The 15,185-nt window shown below is 46.3% G+C and overlaps 1 protein-coding gene across 2 annotated transcripts in view; it reads left to right on the forward strand.

The window, feature by feature from the left end:
* Positions 1-15,185, forward strand: part of NTNG2 (netrin G2) — a 293,725-nt gene that overhangs the window by 50,566 nt on the left and 227,974 nt on the right. Inside the window, exon 2 of one of the 2 annotated variants that reach the window (XM_068248879.1) lies at positions 1,406-1,495. The exons of the other annotated variant lie outside the window; for it this stretch is intronic. The gene's annotated coding sequence lies outside the window, so the exon portion shown is untranslated. The remainder of the gene's footprint in view (positions 1-1,405; positions 1,496-15,185) is intronic. 2 annotated transcript variants of the gene reach the window in all.

Consider the following 15,185-nt stretch of genomic DNA (forward strand, 5'->3'; position numbering starts at 1 on the left):
TACATATTACGAATAGACTTACTGCCTCTAATTATTATTATTATTTATATATCGCCAACATCTTCTGTAGCGCTGTACATATTGCAAAACAAATATTGAGAAATATATATACATGAGAAGTTCAAGACACTGTATGATCATGACAATTCAGTAATATAAGTACAAATACATACATAGTACTAGAATTGGTACACACATGATAAATTACTACAAAATCAGAATCAATAGGAGGAGGTCCCTGCCTTTGTGAGCTTACAATCTAGATGGTAGTGGAATGGGACAATAGGGAAGGAGACACAGGAGTTAGTAGATGAATCCTCCATTTTTTTTTTCTTTTTAAAGATGTGTCTTGAGAGTACATTTGAAGGTTTCCAGGATTGGAAGAGAGGGCATGGGAGAGAGTTCCAAAGGAGAGGGGAAGCTTGTAAGAAGTCCTGGATGCAGGAATGGGAGGAGGTGACCAGAGACAATCATGTTTCTCCTGTGTTTGGTACTGTAGGCCTCATTCTGCTGCTTGTAGCGGCCGGGTTCTGGCCTGATTACATCATCACACCAGGACCCAGATCACGAGTCAGTGGAGGCGTACTGTGATCCCCAGTGGTATCTTAAACCTCTATATAAATCTAAACGATCCATATTTAGTGAGAGAAATAAAACCCAGGCCTGGTGCTCTAGTAGGATGAGAGGTGGGATAAATGCCATGAACAAGCTAAATGAATATGCAGAAATTATTGAAGGTGTTATATTAATGAAACGAGAGATGCATTTGCTGACATGTGTGCTGAATTATCTCAAATGAGGAAAACGGTTTCCAGATTCCTAGCTGACGGTTTCCTTTTAGCATCCCAGTGAGAGGTGTGTAAGCTCACAGGAAGTGAGTGTTGCATTTGGATAACTGACAGAGAAGATGCTATTCAAGAACACCTAGCCAAGATCAATAGATTACAGAATGAGGCAAAAAGATCTAGAAAACCGGGCATTTAACCCATTCTCCTGGATAGGCAGCATAGGAACCGAGTTATCACATTTGTTGACCTCATTTATTCAACCTATTAGTCTGCATGATTCTTATACTGATTTTATACCTGTTTATTACATTTACTGCATGCTGTTGTTCATAGATAATGAGTTTTGCCTCTACTAAGGTGTAGGTAAAGTTCTATGTATGGACAAAAGGGGGGACTGTCTCCAAACTCCTTATTGCCTTTATAGTTATCCAATCTACCTGTCCTAAAGTAATGTCATCTGTGTACAAACCTGTATTCCCCTCTGTCACTTTCAGCTAGCACTTGCAGCAACCATCTTGCCTAATAATGTAATATCCAGTCCAAACTGTAAGCGCTGTACCGCACAGCTATTTTCAGACTGCATTTTTTCCTTCTTTTTTTGTCTGTTTTGTACACAGAAGAAGAACCACCAGCAACCTGCAGACCTCTGTACTGCACACAGAAAAGGCTGCAAGAGAAAATGAACCTAAAACTATTAATGCTTTCAGGTACTCTTAGAAAACAATGATTTGTTTGTTCACAGAACTTAGAGTAGTGTGGCTAATCTGTTGGGACAGAACGGAAATTTTGACTGTTGTTGCACTTTAAACACTTCCAGTCCCTATGACGTGAAATAAGTCTCCCTACAAAATTTTAGATAACACTGTTTATTGATCTCTGACTTGATAACATCACTACAGAGTTGAAAAGGAATTACAGCAAACTTTTCTCCTCCTCACAGGGAATTCATTGGCAGAGTTAATTAGTAAACAAGTTTAAAATACACATTCCAGGAGCAGAAAGTAGCAGATTGTATACATTATTTAATTGTTACATCTAATGCATTATCAAAACAAATGAACTGTTTAAATAAACAGGAGGGATAGACAAATAAAATGTGTGGGTTTAATGAACAATAGAACTGTACATTTAAGCTATAAAGAAAGAAAGTGGATAAATTGTGTATTTTTTCACGTTTTTCCTTAATTTCCTTTTAAAATGCAGGGGAAATAAGGTGATTACTAAAAACAAATATCAGCCACACACAAAAAAACCTAATTTGTCCTGAAAAAAAACCAATATATAGATCATTTAGTTGTGATCCTTATTGATAAAGTTATTGCCAAAGTAATCAGAGCTGAGCTAACAAAATGACTGTGAAAATGACCAGGGTAGGGAAGTGGTTAACTTCTTCGAGGAGAAGGAATCTTGTAAGCTATCCATAGGCGTTATCTATAGCCAACCATTGGTTAGTTGTATTTACATATGCCACTTGTGGAACTCTACGTTAGTGTAAATCGAAATACAATATGTCCCCAAGGCCGGTTCCAGCTACAATGGGGCCCCTGGGGCAAAAGTAACTTGGAGGCCCCCATAGCACAGCCCCACCCCCCACAGCAAATTCACCACCCTGGACCACCAAGCTGGCTGCCAGCCCCTCCCCCAGTTACACGATATCATTAGGTGTCCATCATATATCCCCGAAAATATTGGTGGGGTCCCCATTATTCCCGTCCTTCTTTACCCTACAAATCCAGTTTGTACACACAGCAGAGTCTTATCTAATCCAGACAGGACAGGACTATGCTCTGGACTTCTTCTCTTTGTCATTCCCTGCAGGCATGAATAGGGTCACCATAGCTGGAGAGGAGGGGGCACCTTGGGAGGCCCCTACAGGCTCTGAGGCCCTGGGGCAATTACCCTCTTTGCCTCTTTGGAAGCGCCACCCTGTGTGTACCTCACTCTACACACATTAATATACTTGCATGCATAATACATGCACGGCATGCATGATTGTCTCCGCTGCCCCCTAGAGTCCGTTTCATGGATGGTATTTCCTCTAGGGTTATGATCTGCCCTAGAATTGCTTTCAAAAGGCCAGCGAGTAATTGGTAATCGCCGTTGTCCTATAACAGTGTTCCGTAATATCTCTATGTAAAATGCACACTCTGCAGAAAACCTTGATTGCGCTACCGAAAGGCACTGAGAAGGAGATCCGTGCACTTCTTCTCCCACAATGAATACACAGATTTTCTCAGCTCTTGTCCTTGAGCTAGACATGTGATATATTATCATTAATTCATTTATCCTCTTGCTCTGTGCTTGTAATCTACTCAGGGACAAGCCTCTGGTTCTCACAAAAGAGCTTCAACCTTCTGCCTTTTTCACCAAATTTTCATATTCTCCCTGTACATGTACTCATCAAATCTGACATTTATATAACAATCCAATTTTACTTACTCTGGGAGATCCTGTTCGGCAGACAGCCCTCTTGTTGCGGCGGAGCTGCTCGAGGAAACGGCCATAAAGTGGATTTGACTCAGTTATGTGAATTAAAAAATGCTTCCCAGTGAGTATTGTGAAATAAAGGCAGCATAAACATAGAGCAAATTTTCTATGTATATTTGTAATAAGACCACATTGTGGGGGAAGCCTGGAACAAAAGACTGGCACAGATGCCCGGGGAGCTGGCTGGATGGATGCCAGGTGGAGATGACAAATAGCCGGTAATACTACGAGCCAGGCAGACCAAGACGTGATCAACAGCATAGCTTTGGGAGGGGGTGTCACCGAAATTGGGCATAGCTAATCAACAAATTCTAGTGTTCCTACATAGTATTTCCCAGCTTTCTAGTGCCCGATCCCCAATTTATTTTCTATTGTTCTCGGAGAGGAGTAAGTACTGGGGGAGCAGCCTTTGCAGTTGCAGCAGGGTGGTTTTTGACCAAAGACATTCTAGGCCTTCCCCTGGAGCACCAGTGGTTCTTAGGGGTGCAGCTGCGTTGCCTGCTGTTTATGATCAGAATGATCACGAGCAGCACTAACTCACTGCCTTCCCCGGCCGGCTCACCAGCCCCTCCTGTATCACATTTAGTGGTACAGGCTGGCTGCAAGGCCAATAGAGATTAAGGCTGCTGAGCCCTTTCATTGTGACCACCCACGCAGGGAGGCCCTGATCCACAGAAGGCCCCAACTTCTTACCCTCCCTTTGATATAGTATGCTCTCTCCAGTATTGTTGTGACCACACTTGTTATTGGTGGAGGGAGTCGTGATGGCTGCACTGTTGTGGTGACTACACTTGACGTATGACCCACAGCTGATGGGTCCCCTTGGGTGTGGAGGTCACCCATGGTTGGTTACTTGTAAGGCAATCGTCAGAGCTCCTGGGACCGTCAATAAATAAGGTGGGCATGCACTCTTCCCTTACAGTGCACATTTGGGAAGAACATGCATTGGAGCTTGCATTTGAGTGCACATTTGCTCCTGCAGAACATTTGACCTGGCTTTTTTCAACCTCCCCGATAACGTACTGGAAATTATGAAGAGTTGGAGCAGTAGCTAAATGCTATGCTTCTGACACACTCTGCACATGCCATGAGCCTGGAAGATGTGCCCTCCTCTATATTTCACAAGCATTAGTGTAAAGGCATCCTTTATCAAGGAATGAACTTTCATACAGTGGTAGAGAAGAGGATAAAGGATAACAGTATTTACAAGCAGGTTCCCTGGAGTCCTTTTTAATTCTAAATGTCGTTCCCATTCTGTGCAGAAGGGGGCGATGTGGTCTGGTGTTACATGGCAGGCCATCCTCTAACAATGATAAACAATGTCACTACCTGTCTGCAGAGGTATTGGTGGGGGGGGGGGGGGGGAGAGGAGTGGAATTGTGAAAGGGAATTGTACAGTTATGATCAATAACACATGTGAACATAGCAGCAGAAGTCCCACCACCCCTACATCCAATGCCCCATGTCCTGCCTCCCACCAACGTCACGTCCGTGATAATTGTGACACTGGACCACACTGCTGTAGAAAAGATACAAGTCTCCACCTGGATTTAATGCCATGGCATTTATTGTGTATAAACACACCACAGTAAGTAAGAAGACACAACATTTCAGTTTCCAAACACTTGATAAAGGTCATTATAAACCAAAATGCGGAGTCTTCTTACTGGGGTGTGTGCACTGTATACACCCAACTAAAGCCATCAGCATTAAATCCAGGTGGAGTACCTCCATCTTTTCTACAGTGCTTGAATTACCTCTTGTGGTTTTTAGGTTTCTGGATGACTCTCTGGTACGTTGGATCCTCAGAGCTGTAGGATCTGTTGGTCGCTGATTTAGACCCCACCACCCCATTCTGTACTGTATATAATGGAAATAGGGTCAGGGCCGGCATTACCATAGAGGGAAAGGGGGCAATTGCCCCAGAGCCTGTAGGGGCCTCCAAGATACATCCCACCATCTTAACTGTGCTCCCTGGGGCCCCTGCACAGTCTTGAGTAGAGTATTATCTCACCAGTGCTGGCGGGCAGGGACGGATCTAGGGGGGGGGGGCAGGCAGGTCTCTTGCCCCAGGCGCAGTTTGTTGAATTCTTAAAAAGGTGGCAAAATTTGGATGGGGAATGGCAGTTTAGGTGCCAAAACCTGATCTTTAGGCACCAAAACCTGACCTTGCCCCAGGCGCAACTTGGTCTAGATCCGTCCCTGCTGGCGGGCGTGCTCCTCTGTCAGTCCGTGGCTCTGTGCAATCCTGTCTTCATTCACCGCTGGCTGCATTTTCTCTGTGACCAGCGGCATGTTATTTGGTAATGTCGGGTCATGGTGGAGACGCTCCCCTGCGAGAATGAAGACAGGAGTGCACGGAGCCACGGACTGACAGAAGAAGGTGCCCGCCAGCACTGGTAAGACACTACTCCATCAAAGACTGTGCAGGAGCCCGGGGAGCACAGTTAAGTTAGGAGGTAATTGGGGTCGGGTCACCAGCTGTCTCAGGGAGCCCAGGGGGAATTTTGGCTGCAACAATGGGCCCCTAATGGCACTTTTTGGTCAGGGAGGGTGTCTGTTGTGTGGGCTTGGTTAATTTTGCCCACGGGCCCCATTGTTACTAGAACCAGCCCTGAATGGGGTAAGTAGTAGGACCTACTACTTTGAACCTTTGCGTCTGATAAGAATGCACCTTTAAAGGGAACCCTAAGCACTCCAGCCCACCGTAGGCTGCGAGTTCTCCCGGCATCCTCCCTGCTCCTTTCCCGGTCCTGCTGAGCGCCAGCAGGACCGGGAAAGGAGCAGGGAGGATGCCGGGAGACCTCGCGGCCTACGGTGGGCTGGAGTGCTTAGGGTTACAGGCGACTAATGGGTTGAAGGTCATCCGGTTGTTCCCAAATGGAGATGATCCACGTCATCATGCCGACCGCTACGCCAGCCAGCGCGACAGTCCAGCACATGCACTTTCTAACTCCAGCTGGACCGAGAGAAGAGCCAGGAGGACACCGGGGGACTGCACAGCCTACAGTGGGCTGGAGGAAGCCCCAGGTAAGTACCAGTTTCATTTTTTTTGAGTGCTCAAGGTCCCTTTAAATAAGCACAGATTTCTTCAGTGTTGTCAGTGAGATAGTGACACTGTAGTAGGGCTCTTACAGTAAGCGATCAGGCCATGACTCACTTATGCTGGTCATTCAGTGTTATAGACACACGTTCATTCGGACCATTCATAACATTTACTCCAGCAGAGCCTTTTGCTCAATGTTAAATTATTCAATGTTATTGTCGCAGCTTTATATACTGGCCTCTGCTGGCACAGTGATGTCATCATGGAGAGATGGTAGATGGGTTACATCTTCTTAGCTTATGATAACTGATATGTGGGATACATAATTTATTAAGGAAATACAGTCATTATGGCTTTAAAGAAACAGTAACCACATTTCTTAATCATAAATGGAAAGTGAACAAGCTTTTAATGTGTTATAGCTAGAATTTGAAGCTCGCTGCCTCATCCACTAATCATTTCATCTACAGGGTGGGACATTTATATGGATATAACTTAATAAAATGGGACTGGTTGGTGATACTAATTTCCTGTTTGTGGCACATTGCATACCTCCCAACTTTTGAAGATGTGAAAGAGGGACACTTAAGCCACGCCCCCTGTGCGGCCTTAAGCTACACCCCTACTTTTGCAAGAGGGTGACAATGGAAGGGAGTTTGCGGGGAGGGTGCCAGTGGGTGGGAGACGGTGACACTGGGTGGAAATGAGGGTGCTAGTGGGTGGGGGAGGAAGATGCCAGTGGGTAGGAGGAGGGTGTCGACAGGGTGCAGGGACAGGGTGCCTGGGGTAGGGTGCAGGGACAGGGTGCAGGGGCCAGGTGCAGGGACTGGGTGCCTGGAGCAGGGTGCAAGGACAGGGTGCCTGGAGCAGGGTGCTTGGGGCAGGGACTGTGTGCCTGGAGCAGGGACAGGGTGCCTGGAGTAGGGTGCAGGGACTGGGTGCCTGAAGCAGGGACTGGGTGCCTGAAACAGGGTGCAGGGACTGGGTGCCTGGAGCAGGGTGCAGAGACTGGGTGCCTAGTGCAGGGACAGGTTGCCTGGTGCAGGGACTGGGTGCAGGGACAGGGTGCCTGGGGCAAGGACAGGGTGCCTGGGGCAGGGGCCAGGGTGTCTGGGGCAGGATGCAGGGACTGGGTGCCTGGGGCAGGGACTGGGTGCCTGGAGCAGGGTGCAGGGACTGGGTGCCTGGAGCAGGGGCCAGGCATTGGGTGCCTGGGCCAGGGCCAGGCACTGGGTGCCTGGGACAGGGGCCAGGCACTGGGTGCCTGGGACAGGGGCCAAGAACAGGGTGCCTGGGACACGGGCCAAGAGCAGGGTGCCTGGGAAAGGGTGCAGGGGCAGGGTGCCTGGGGCAGGGTACACTGACACTGGGGAAGGGTGCAGGGTGCCTGAGGAAGGAGAGTGCAGGGTGCCTGGGGAAGAAGGGTGCAGGGTGCCTAGGGAAGATGGGTGCAGGGGCCAGGGTGCCTGGGTGCCTGGGGAAGGGTACAGGGGCCAGGGTGCCTGAGGAAGGGTGCAGGGTGCCTGGTGAGGGGCAGGGTGCCTGGGGCAGGGTGCCTGGTGAGGGGCAGGGTGCTGGGGCCAGGGTGCCTGGGGCCAGGGTGCACTGACACTTGGTGGGTAGGGGGGTTGTCAGTGGAGGGGGTGGGGAGAAGGCCCGTGGGTGGGGAGGAGGGTGCCACTATTAGGTGTGTGTGTGGGGTGGGGGGGGGCCCTGGGCAGAGAATGGAGGCAGAAAAACTGATCAAGGCTCCAGCCACGGTAATGAGGGATGCGGGAGCCCGGCTTCATTACTTCCTCCCTCCCTGGGTGGTGACCATGGCAGCCATTTTGAAGTTGATCATTTTGAATCCAACTTTTGTTTTTTTTCAATAGGAAGAGGGTCATGTGACACATCAAACTTATTGGGAATTTCACAAGAAAAACAATGGTGTGCTTGGTTTTAACTTTTTACAGACCGACGCAGTTTTAATCTACGTCGGGCAGGTTGCGCTGCGGTTCTGACCGAACGGAAACTCTATGTCCCATTCACCGTTCCCGCTGCTCTCGCCGCTTTCTACCCGCTGCTTTCTACCCGCCGCAATGTGCTGCCCTGCTGCCTCTATGACGACAGAGTACTGTGAGACGGGCAGGAGCCGTTTTCATTGGCTCCTGGCCCTGTCATTACTATAAGCCAATCCCATTGGCTTACATTGAGCGACAGGGTCAGGAGCCAATGAAAGCGGCTCCTGACCAGCGCACAACGCTCTGCCGTCATAGAGACGGCAGAGAGAGCAGCCTGCGGCGGGGACAGAGCGGCGTGACCGGCGGGAGTGACGAATTATTGCGGCGATTCGTCGGAATTTGGCGTTTTAGCGTACCAGCAGCCTCTGGTCCTTAAGGAAGCAGAGGCTGCTGGTACCCAAGTGGTTAAAGTAACTTTATTCTTTCATGAGTTATTTACAAGTTTCTCTTTGTTTACAGCCATTGACATGTCGCCGAGGTTAACACGTGAGGAGCGGACAGAAATTGTGTTGATGTCTGGTGAACACAGTAACCGGGTCATTGCAGCAGATTTCAATGCAAGACACCCTACGAGACCACCCATCTCTCATGCTATAGTTACCAAACTGCTTGCTAAGTTTCGTGAAACTGGTTCAGTGTTGGATTTGCCAAAATGTGGACGCATGAAATCACTAAAGAAGAAACATCAGTGGCTGTCCTAGCTTCATTCAGCAAGAGCCCACAGCGTAGCACACGCCGCATGTCACTGGAGAGTGGCATTAGTCGAACATCCCTTCGGCGGATATTAGCTACTCACAAATGGCACCCTTACAAAGTCCAACTGCTGCAGCATCTCAACGACGATGACCCAGATCGGCACACTGAATTGGCAGAATGGGCAAAACAAAAATTGGAACAGGACCCTCAATTTACGCAGAAGATGTTGTTCAGTGATGAGGCAAACTTTTATGCGAATGGTAAAGTTAACAAACAAAACCACTGCTATTGGTCTGACACTAACCCACATTGGATAGATCCATCCAAGACTGTTGGAATGAAAAAATTGATGGTATGGTGTGGTATATGGGGTACAAAATAATGCGGCCATTCTCCATTAATGGAAACCTCAAGGCCACTGGATATGCAAAATTGCTACATGATGATGTGTTTCCCTCTTTATGCACTGAAGCTGGCACGTTCCCTGAGTTTTTCCAGCAAGATGGTGCACCACCACATTATGGGAGTCAGGTCCGAGCATTCCTAGATTCCTAGATTCCTTCAGCCCATGTTGGTGAGCGCTTGCTTTGTTTTTTGCTGTCTGTATTGAATGTAAGTTACACATTTTAGCGTAGCTGCTCCCAGGGTAAAGACAATTGCTTTTAACTTAGGTTAGTTAGTGTTAGGACATCTGCTCTGGAGATTTACCTCAACGTTGGTGCAGATGTCCAGTATATTATATTTTTGCATGCAAAACTATGATGAAAGCTAAAATTTCTCCATAGACCAGTATTGCATTGTTTGGATGCGGGCGTACATTTTAGTCCAGGGGGGGCGGTGTGCGCCACAGCGATTAACCATTCAATTGTACCGTATTGGGTCAGGGATGCGCAGCCTTCTACTTTGACTTTGTTTTCATAATTCTGTAACTACCAGGCTAGCGGCACCCATTGTGCTATCCTGTTTTGCATGGTAAGTATTAAGTTATGCATATGTTTTGCATCTGTCTGATTGCTGAGTGTGTATTTGAGCTATATAAGCGGTGCATATGAGGTGATGAGTCATTCAGATGCAGCCCATGTTGGTGAGCGCTTGCTTTGTTTTTTGCTATTCCTAGATGAATAGTTTCCTGGAGAGTGGATTGGTCATCGTGGGCCAGTTGAATGGCCCCCAAGGTCTCCCGATCTGACCCCCTTAGACTTTGGGGTCATCTGAAGGCAATCGTCTATGCTGTGAAGATAGATGTGCAGCACCTGAAACTATGGATACTGGAAGCCTGTGCTGGCATTTCTCCTGCAGTGTTGCTATCAGTGTGTGAAGAGTGGGAGAAGAGGGTTGCATTGACAATCCAACTCAATGGGCAGCACATTGAATACATTTTATAAGTGGTCAGAAACTTGAAATAACTCATGAAAGAATAAAGTTACGTTAAAACCAGGCACACCATTGTTTTTCTTGTAAAATTCCCAATAAGTTTGATGTGTCACATGACCCTCTTCCTATTGAAAAAACAAAGTTGGATTCAAAATGGCCGCCATGGTCACCACCCATCTTGAAAAGTTCCCCCCCCCCCTCACATATACTAATGTGCCACAAACAGGAAGTTAATATCACAAACCATTCCCATTTTATTAAGGTGTATCCACATAAATGTAAGAGTGAGCAGAGGAGCCAGCAGGATAAAAGGTACTAAAAAATGTAAAATTCCTCAGGAGGTGGTGGTGGACTCGCCTCCTTGAAGTAGACAAGTTACTGTCAGCTTTTTAACAACAACAGGTTTATTTATATACTCCAGACAACCATGCAGTTTAATATTTGCCTGCTCCAGTGCTGCTTTAGTTCTCCTCCATGCTGCATACCTCTGGCTCTCAATGTATGTCATGTGATCTGGAGGTATTGAAGTATAGAACGTGCAGCTACTGGGAAGAATGGAAGAGACAAGACGCAGCACTGTAGCAGGTAAATATTACACTGCTTTGCAGCTCTACTATGTGAGGGGAGATGTGGGGGTGACGGGGGGGGGGGGGGGGGGAGTTGTGTGCGTGTTTTATCAGCCACATGGGGTGATTTGGATTCTAGGAGTGGACCCCATGCTAATTTTATGGAGGAGGCCCTGTGGGTTGTTGCTGCACCCCGGCTCAAACTGATAATGTTTCAATCAGAAACACTGTCATCCTCTGGATGGGAAGGCAGCGTGCTGTTGTTCTTTTACTGCTTACAATCATGGACTTTGGAAGTTCTCAAGGGCCGCATAAAATGGCAAGGAGGGCTGCAATTGGCCCGCAGGGCTTGTGTTTAAAGTGAACCAGAGATGAAGCACCCTCATGTATTTTACATTTATATCAGTGGGAACATTAGAGAAAACACCTACGCTGCTCTCTGCTTCATCCTTCACTGCTCAGCCTGCATGTTAGCAGCCCTGATAAAATCCCTGACTGAGCATTCAGTCTGGCTTTGCTCAGGAATCAGTATAGCTGAGTCATTATAGCAGAGCCAGAAGGGGGCAGGCTTGGGCTTGAAAAGACATCAGAGAAGACAGACTGAATGCTCAGTCGGGGATTTTATCTGGGCTGATAAGAAGCAGGCTGAGCAGTAAAGGATGAAACAGAGAGCAGGGTAGGTGTTTTCTCTAATGTTCCCACTGATATAAATGTAAAATACATGAGGGTGCTTCATCTCTGGTTCACTTTAACACCTGCGCTCTAGATTATAATTTATATGTTCACAAGGGCAGGGACCTTCCCCTTGTGTTTCCTGTCTCTGTGTATTTTATCAAATGAACGTGTACCAGTATTGGTGATGTTTTCAGACAACAGGTAGTGTCCGACTTACGAGTGTCGGACTAAAGAACAACCCGCTGATGGGAAGTTGGGAACAAGTCTGAGAAATGATTTTTAAACTTGGTAAAAGGACATTTTGCTGCGGTACATTTTACTATATAGCACGTTCCGAGTTCTGCATACACATTTTATACAATTGAAAGCGAACCTGTGATCCCAGTGCTGGGGCCCACTAGACATTTTTGAGGATTCTGTGAAGTTAATTCAATTTCAAAATCGTAATAACGTATAATCCCAATTGCAAATGTTACGTAAACATTTTGCATAAGCAAAATTAGCACATTACGACCATTTCCAGGACAGAAAGGCAAAGGTGGTACAGAGGGACACAGTGGAAATAGAGTGGAGGTAGAGGTGGCATAGAGGAGGACACTGAGGGAAGAGGGGGACAGTGGTGTCACGGGGGGGGGGGGGGGGGGGCATGGATGGTCAATTAAAGCACAAGGGGAAAAGATGTAACACAGAGGGGGACACTGGAGGCTCAGGAGGGCACAGAGAAAGTACAGTGGACAGATGGCTCAGTGTTCCGGCTTAAAGAGAAACTGTTGCGAAAATCTTAAAATGTAAAACACATACAAATAAGAAGTACATTTCTCCCAGAGTAAAATGAGCCATAAATTACTTTTCTCCTATGTTGCCGTCACTTACAGTAAGTAGTAGAAATCTGACATTACCAACAGATTTTGGATTATCACATCTTCTCATAGGGGGGTTTTCAAGGTTTTCTTTATTTTTAAAAGCACTTAGTGGATGACAGTTGCTTCGTCCAACTGCCAAAATAGTGTGCAGCGAGCGGGGAGGCTGGTCAGCATCTTTGTATTAATCATTTTAAGGGAATGTCCTTATAAAGGATAAAGGCCATGCCGAGAATCCCCCATGAAAACATGGACTAACCCAAAACCTGTCGGTAATGTCAGATTTCTACTACCTACTGTACCTACCCTACACCACAATAGGCGCTAATGCTAAATATCAGCTATTGGGCGCCAAAGAAGAAATATTGGCGCCTGATAGTTTTGTTTTGAGAATTAGTGTTTCGATAAATATCATTTTGAAATTTGTTTTGAGAATCATAACATTGTAAATTAGCATTTTTAACTTTACTATCTTAGAGATTTGTTGCTTTTTGTATTAACGTTATTTGCAGCGGAGAAAGGGGTCGGGCACCACCAGGGCGGTTTTAGGGTTAGGTACCACCAGGGCGGTTTTAGGGTTAGGCACCACCAGGGGGATCTTAGGGTTAGGCACCACCAGTGGGATCTTATCGTTAGGCACCACCAGGGGGGTTTTAGGCTTAAGCACCACCAGGGGGATCTTATCATTAGGCACCACCAGGGGGGTTTTAGGGTTAGGCACCACCAGGGGGATCTTATCATTAGGCACCACCAGGGGGGTTTTAGGGTTAGGCACCACCAGGGGGATCTTATCGTTAGGCACCACCAGGGGGGTTTTAGCGTTAGGCACCACCAGGGGGATCTTATCATTAGGCACCACCAGGGGGGTTTTAGGGTTAGGCACCACCAGGGGGATCTTAGGGTTAGGCACCACCAGTGGGATCTTATCGTTAGGCACCACCAGGGGGGTTTTAGGGTTAAGCACCACCAGGGGGATCTTATCGTTAGGCACCACCAGGGGGGTTTTAGGGTTAGGCACCACCAGGGGGATCTTATCATTAGGCACCACCAGGGGGGTTTTAGGGTTAGGCACCACCAGGGGGATCTTATCGTTAGGCACCACCAGGGGGGTTTTAGGGTTAGGCACCACCAGGGGGGTGGTTAGGTTTAGGCACCACCAGGGGGGTGGTTAGGCATAGGAAGAGGGAGGGTTCTGCGTGAGAGTAGGGTTAGGTTTAGTTGTAGTAAAATATCGATAATATTTACCAATGTTTTACTATGCTGATTACGACTGTAAATATATTTTCATTTTCATTGTTATAGACATTATTTTGCGTTTTTATTACCGTTATTTTAACATATTTATTCTTCTATCTCAGATAAAGATGCCGAAAAAAATAAAAAATATTGTTATAGACAATATCTTAACATTTCAGCTTTACACAAGTGCCCTTTTTTTTGTTGCGTCCTTATTTGATGTGTGCGTTTCTTTTTCAGTTTAATCTTACTTTTTTCAATTTATTTGTAGAACTTTTTTTTAGTAGAATATTTTTTTTACTTATTAGGTATCACTTTCATTAAGATCAGGTGAGAAATCAATAAGTAGAAGAACATGTTTATCTCAAGAGCGTCTATGTGAAAGTATTTCAGCAGTAATGGAGCCCTGTCTGCCTCACATTCTGCACCAGTAAAACAAAACAAAAAATCAAGCTAAAAAATAAGCACAAGCTATATATAGTGTGTTACAATAAAAAGAGATTAATGGTTAGCAATAACAAGAGAGATCCGGGGAGGCTGTCACACAGCCGTCACTCTCTGCAATGCTGTAGTTTTTGCACAGCTGCAAAACTCCGACATGGATTTGCATACTCGCTGCAATAAGGCTTCGGGGGCAGAGATCTGACAGCAGACGGCGTAATCAAAGAAGCCTGTCATATCCAAGTCACATCATAATGGTGTCAAGCCGAGCTGTCTGTGTCTCAGCCGTCCAATAAGAAGAAAGAGACTGGAGACTGAGTCCCCCCGGATCAGGTTACCTGAGGCTGCCTCACACCCCCCCAATCCCCTTTCGTAATATAATAATAATGCTCCTACTCATCTCAGTACAGGAATTACGCTCTTATGTAGGCACTGAACAAATTGAGCTCGTACCAAAAAGTGACATTATCACATATGCAAAACCCTTTGCCTTGAGCTTTCAAGTGGTGGATGAGATCTGGATACATTAGCCGTGTTTTAAAGTTTTATTGTACTGTAATTAGGAACTGTAGTGATAATAACATAATAAAATGTCTTTTTTTTGTTTTACAATATTCATTTAGACAGTGTATGCCAATTGTAAAATCTTTCCTCTCCTTGATTTACATTCTGAAATGTATCACCTGTGCATGCATGAAATCGAGGCACTGTGATAAAAGGGCGTGGAATAAAGCCGAAATCATTACTTTTCGGTAAGGAGTAGTAAAATATTGGTTTACAAAGAAATATGGCTTAAAATTAGCGGTTGTTTCAAAAGTGATTTTTAAAGGAAACCAGAGACCAACATACATACAAGATTTATACATATCTGGGGCTTCCTCCTGCCCCATCTGCACGGATTACTCCCACGCCGCCGTCCTCAGTCGTCTCGATTGCTGGTACCAGGTCCTGTAACTTTGTCAAGTCACGGTCAGTTTTATGCATTCCCAGTGCGTTCCCTCCGTCTCTCTCTG

This window comes from Hyperolius riggenbachi, chromosome 8, assembly GCF_040937935.1.
Source record: "Hyperolius riggenbachi isolate aHypRig1 chromosome 8, aHypRig1.pri, whole genome shotgun sequence".
Taxonomy (NCBI): domain Eukaryota; kingdom Metazoa; phylum Chordata; class Amphibia; order Anura; family Hyperoliidae; genus Hyperolius; species Hyperolius riggenbachi.